Source organism: Diadema antillarum, unplaced genomic scaffold (assembly GCF_040938485.1).
Source record: "Diadema antillarum isolate AM-2024a unplaced genomic scaffold, OU_Dant_1.0 scf00000153, whole genome shotgun sequence".
Lineage (NCBI taxonomy): Eukaryota > Metazoa > Echinodermata > Echinoidea > Diadematoida > Diadematidae > Diadema > Diadema antillarum.
The window spans coordinates 1041323-1048021 of record NW_027271042.1 but is presented as its reverse complement, the minus strand read 5'-3'; positions in this window follow the sequence as shown (position 1 = coordinate 1048021).

Below are 6699 nucleotides of genomic sequence, written 5' to 3'. Positions count from 1 at the left end.
TCGGTATTATTGCGAGACTGTTGATCAATAAAGAATTGAGATAGTGACGATAATTTGATCTGAATTGAAGAATCTTTGTGTGTCAGTCCCATGAATGCTTGTGGACGGCGTGGCTGTGCAGGTTCTGACTGGTGATGTGTGGGGAAGTGCCGAGTGGTGTTGGCGGTCGTTACAATAATTCATCTGATATAACCCCTCAGTCTGCCAGTTGTGTTACGCCTCGTCATCATCTTCAAAAATGACCCCTGTGCGTAAAACGAATCCTATGATTAAATGTACTGTTTACCATTGGGAGCAGTGATTTAAAAAATGTTCAAGATATCACATTTGACACATGTGTAGGTCAGTTGTTTCACAAAACACCCTACCATATCAAGAATTTCGCAGCAAAGCCTAAAATATAAGGAGATATCACTATTTTTCTAATTAAACCATAACTGTTGACGGCTTAGTCTAGAAACATTGTTATTATAACTATTGTTAACATTTTTTTTTATATTTAACAATACATTGTACTTAATTCCTAACTCACATTATAGAACTATTTTCAAGCACTAAAGCTTGGTTTTTGTTTCATCTGCAAATGGTAAATAATGCCTTTAAAGGGGAGGTCCAAACGATTTTCATAATTGCACATAATGTAGTACATACATTGACAGCTCCACGTATAGATTTGTGAAATTCATTGTTCAGTTCATTTATTTCCACATCTCAATAAAAGAATCACATGTTGGCAAATGACAAACATGAGACACATAGGAAATATAAAATATACAAAAAAAGTGCACATTATTACATAAAAGACATAAAAATAACAAAGTAATGAGTGTGGAGGAGGCTACATAGGCCATTGGCCTTTCGAGGTAGCTCTCCCAATCAAACAAAGTTATCAGTTATCACAATATACAAATAACAATAAACAAGTAAAAAATTCAAAAAGACAATGTAGAGTGTAGTAATTTCAAGTGGATGGCTAGCAGTGATGGGGAGCTCATCAGAATGAGATTGAAACATTTATTTCCAATAATATAAAAGTAAAACTACATATATATATATATATATATATATTGCATAAAACATCATCATCAAAGAACGAGCATCCCACACACACTGCCAAACCTACCACTTGAATTATTCATTCTATACATTTATCAGGCTTTTAATAAATAATCCCTATATCTACGTTTGAAAGACTTTAGGGTAGGTGATTGTCGTATTTCTAAAGGCATTTCATTCCACAATTTGGGTCCGGTATATTTTACAGTTTTACGAGAGACAGCACATTTCAATAACGGTAAATGAATATTTTGAGAGAATCTAGTATCATAATTATGAAATGATGCATTATACAAAAAGATTTGATTAAATACAGGTGGTAAAAGATCATGATAGAACATATACATAAAAGATCCAGTTTGCAATTTATAGAGTTGTTCAAGCGTGAGTATATTAAGCTTTTGAAATAAAGGTGCACTTGGAGTTCTTGGATGGGAGTGAGTAATAATGCGAATAACTCTTTTCTGTAAAACCACTAATTTATCTGAAAAAAAATTTGACACAGGTGCCCCATATCAAGTTACAGTATGTAAAATATGGTAATATCATAGTATTATAAAGATTTGTCAGAATTCTTAAAGAAACAAAATGTCTCAGTTTACTAAGAACACCTACAACTTGAGAAACTCGACAAACAATGTAATTTACATGAGCAGACCAAGACAAAGTGTTATCAATGACCACTCCCAAAAACTTTGTCTGTTGCACCTGATGTATTTGCATATCATTTATATATATTCTAAGCACATTAGGATCAATTCTTCTTTTTTGTTTTGTGAAAATAATATAATTTGTTTTCTTGATATTAATCAATAATCTATTGGTAGTAAACCACAAACTAACCTTAGGAAGTTCAGAAGTCAATATATGTGATATATCATTCATATTTTTTCCCGACAAAAACAGATTTGTGTCATCAGCAAATACTATAGGACATATTTGTTGACTAGCATATTGCACATCATTAATGTATAACAAAAATAAAAGGGGTCCCAAGATAGAGCCTTGGGGAACACCAATAAAAATATCAAGCATTGAAGAATATGAGTTATTTATATACACAAATTGTTTCCTATTCCTTAAGTAACTATGAAACCATCTCAAAACTGAACCTCTGAATCCATAAAAATGAAGTTTTTGAAGGAGAATAGTATGATCTAAGCTATCGAAAGCTTTTGATAAATCTAAAAAAATGCCAAGTGCGATATCACCATTTTCAAAAGTATTGCTAATTTTATTTATAAACTCAAATATAACCATATAAGTTGAATGTCCAGAACGAAAACCAAATTGTTTATTATAAAGAATATCATTTCTTTCAATAAAAGACATCATTCTATTATATACCAATCTCTCAAATATCTTTGAAAATGCAGGAAGAACTGATATTGGCCTATAATTTGAACATTGAGACTTATCTCCATTTTTATATATAGGGAGTACTTTAGCGATTTTTAATTTTTCAGGAAAAACACCATACTGAAGTGAAATATTAAAAATGTGACACAAGGGGGGTGCAATATAATGAATACAATGTTTCAAAACTTTAGCATCAACTTCATCAAATCCAGGACTTTTACCATCTTTTAAATTTAATGTAATAGTGATAATTTCGGCAGGTGTTACAGCACTAAAAAACATGGAACTTACAAAGTCTCCGTGTAAAAATTCACTTGGATTATGATTAACATGAGGCATATTGTTTGCTAAATTTTGTCCAATTGAAACAAAGTATTCATTAAAATTTTCAGCTATTTGACAAGAATCATCAATTATATTTCCATTTACTTCAAATGAACTCATTCTATCATCTTTAATATTCCTCTTCAATATATCATTAATCACTTTCCAAGTACCCTTCAAATTTTCTTTCACAGAAGAAAATTTGGTTTCGTAATAACTTCTTTTTGCCTTCCGTAATACATTATTAACATTATTACGACATTCCTTATATACTTTTTCACGATATGAGGTAGGGTTTTTGACAAATTTTCTAAAAAGACAATTCTTTTTTGCACATAATCTTTTCAAATCATTATTAAACCATGGTCGATCATTCCTTTTCTTTGCAAATTTAATATTTTTACAAAGAAAATGAAAATTGTATATTTTCACAAATTTTTCAAAAAATGTATCATATAAACCATTTGCATCACAGGAATTAGAGTTCAAAATATCACTCCAATCTACCTGTTGTAATTCCATACAAAAAGAATAAATATTTTCATCATTAATTATCCGTATATTTTTATTAACATGCATTCTTTCCGGCATTATCAAAGAAGTCAATCCAAATATAGGCATATGGTCGCTTACATCATGGGTGATTACCCCAGAGGCATGTACAACATCAATATCATTGACAAATATATTATCTATTAAGGTTGATGACTGACTAGTTACACGGGTTGCTTTTGAAATGAGAGGAGTATAACTGTATGCATTAAAGAGTTGAAGTACACTGGAGGAATCCATATTTGAATCTAAAGAAAGTAAATCTATATTATAATCACCCATGAGGTAACACTCTTTCTTCTCATTTGCAATTTTAAAAAGTACTGGTTCCAACAGACTTGTGAAATTTAAAAGAGAATGACTACCAGGGGGTCTGTAAATAACACCAATAATGACATGTTTATGTTTGAAGTACAATTCTATGAAAATAGACTCAAGAGCATCAGTGAAAGCACATAAATCATTTCTAGTCTTATATTTAAAGACTTCATTTACATAAATACCAACACCTCCAACATGACGTGTGTCTCTACCTCTACCAATAAAAGTATAACCACTAATGTTATAAATAGATGCAAGTGATTCATTGTCAAACAGCCAGGATTCAGTAATCCCTATAACACAAAACTGAGTTTCAGTCAATTGTAAACATGCTTGCATACTCTCAAAATTCTTTTTTAAACTACGCACATTGAAATGTATATAAGAAAATAAAGAACTGCCATAACTAAATGACTTAACATCTTTAGCTGTTACATATGCTGACTCTGGTAAAGAACTGCTTTGAAAATCTCCATCTGAAGGACCGTTAAAATTGACACAATTTGTATGAACCCATCTACCACCAAATATAGTTGTTCCTTGAGTACCTGATATTATCTGTCTATTACACGAACTACAAACATTACTTGACATACTAATACAAAAAACAGGAAGACATAAAACTGAGTATAGTACGTGAACATCAAAGGATATACCTAAAATTTACACAATAAAAACCTGAAAAATGAGAATGTGCCGCTATATTATAACTCAATGTCAGCATGGAACTACTTCACTGTTATGCACACATTGATCCACATATAAATCTATGTATACATCCATGCGATAAAAAGATTAAATATTATGCAGGTCAGAATTGCACTTGATGAGGTGTTTCACGCTGGATGTCCCATTACGTGATGGGACGAGAACAAAGACCTGACCATCTGACGTCCACGCTGATGTGACTTTCACATGTCTTTTCGCTTCTTGGAGTAATTTGACGTTAGCTGCAGTTAAATCCTCATGTATGGATACATTGCATCCTTTCAGTTGTCGACGATTTTTGATGAGTAACTGACGTGTTCGATAGGAGCAGAGTTTTACAATGATTCCCCGGCTTTTTTTCTTGTCAGATGAACGCTTACCTACTCGATGACTGCGATCTATGTCTTTTGGGCTAAGAGTAACACCAATTCTTTTCGCGGTATCACAAACGAGTTGATCGGTGTTTTCATTAGGCATTTCGGGTATACCAAAAATTCGAACACAATTCCGTCGTGAGTACTGCTCCAGATGATTGACTTGATTGCTGAGACGTTGAGCTGTATTGTTGTTTGAGTCAAGTTGTTTCTCTAGCGATTCAATTCTTTTGGCTCGAGATCTGCACTCAACTTCAAGTTCCAGGACAGTAGATTCAAGCCGTTCGCATGTGGTTGTCAGGCGGTGATTCTGATCAGGTTCTTAAAGGTAGGGAATCCCATTTGCACGCCTTAAATGAAGAGTTGTATAAATACAGTGGTATGTTGAAGAGAATATCATTTTAGAAACTCCCATAAAGTATTGAAAGTGGAAGGTAACATTTAGTACATTTTTTTGACGGTTAGATTTTGAATTGAATTGTTTTCGGGGCTCACCGTAAATTCCAGTACATTACTAGGCTACCTTTGCAGACCCATGTACTGCATGTGTGTCCATCATGTATATTTTGTGAAGAAAGTTCATCAACACTTACAAACATTTCTATATACATTCTTACCACATACTCTATATGTTATTACATCAGCTCTTGTACTTTTAGATTTGCGTTTATAGATCACAAATACAGAAGAATGCAACAAAAAGGCTTAAGTGTGGCTGACACACAGCACTACTGAGTAGTTGAGTTTTGTGCATTATTCAAATTTTAGATAACTGTTGACTTCCAAATTTCTAAGCAGTGGCCTAAGCAAGTCCCCTGAGGTTCATATTTAATGTTTTGCTGCATTTTGGGAGGTCTGTAAAAGGTATCCCCTACCTTTACGCAGAGAAACCAATACCCTGAAAAAATCTTCTTTTGATCTGCTTTCTTGAGCCCCCAATTCATGCATTAGTTTATGGTGAAGCGGCAATGTCATCGTCCTTGTACATTATGATTTGTTTTCAATTTTGAAAACATTCGTATTCCTCATCCAGATAACTATCAATTCTGAAACTCTGTTCCCAGTATTATTGTTGAAGTGTAAACGTCTGAAAATCATCCGGAGGTCTCCTTTAAGAATTGTTGACTGGAGTATAGCGGAAATAGAGAGGATAGAAGTGGCAAGCTTATCAAATGCTACACCTTGAATGCAATTAACCTTTTGAATTTTCATCTCGAATTATATGTGGTATTGTCAATGCTGCTTTAGGAAATATTTTTTACAATTTCATAAACTAAAGCTAGCCTCGATTATTGCAAACGCAAGATAATCAATAACTTTGAGTGACCAACATTCTTTAACCCTTTTTGTGCCACATTTGTTTCTTGTCCATAAGTTTGTGTGTGAAATTTGTGCACATTTAAGTCATTAGCACATAATAGGGTTAAGATGTGCTTCTTAAAAAGAAGCATTATTGTGGAGGAGATTTCCGCTTGGAATCAGATTCTAATGATGTGCTCTGTTTGGGTTTCATGCTCATGAATCTAATTTTCTACTTATGAGATGCCCTCAATTAAAGCGTCTTGTGAGAGTACACGTAACTTTCTTCCTGTGGTGAATGATCTCTTTGTGACGTAATTGACTGCAGCGTGACTGTGACTGCTTTTACATCGCCCTTTTAATGTTTTGATTTCACATGCTGGTACAAAGTAGACAAGTCATCATTATCATTATCATTATACCAGAGACTGATAATTGAAGTCAATCAAACTTAGAGAATATTGTCGAGTATTATAAAGATCTGAAGCTATGGGGTGGGGGTGCAGTAGCGTGTGTGTGTATTCTCACTACCAAACCTATGATCAAGTTTGCAATTTAGAAAATTAGACATAATCATACACATTATAGGCACCTCCTTTCCGATCCTCCCACAGTTGCTCATGATACGCTCTACCACCCTTGATACCTTCAAATCTCAATTAAAAAACTACATTTTTTTTTTCTGGTCAGCAACTTTGTGAAAAAC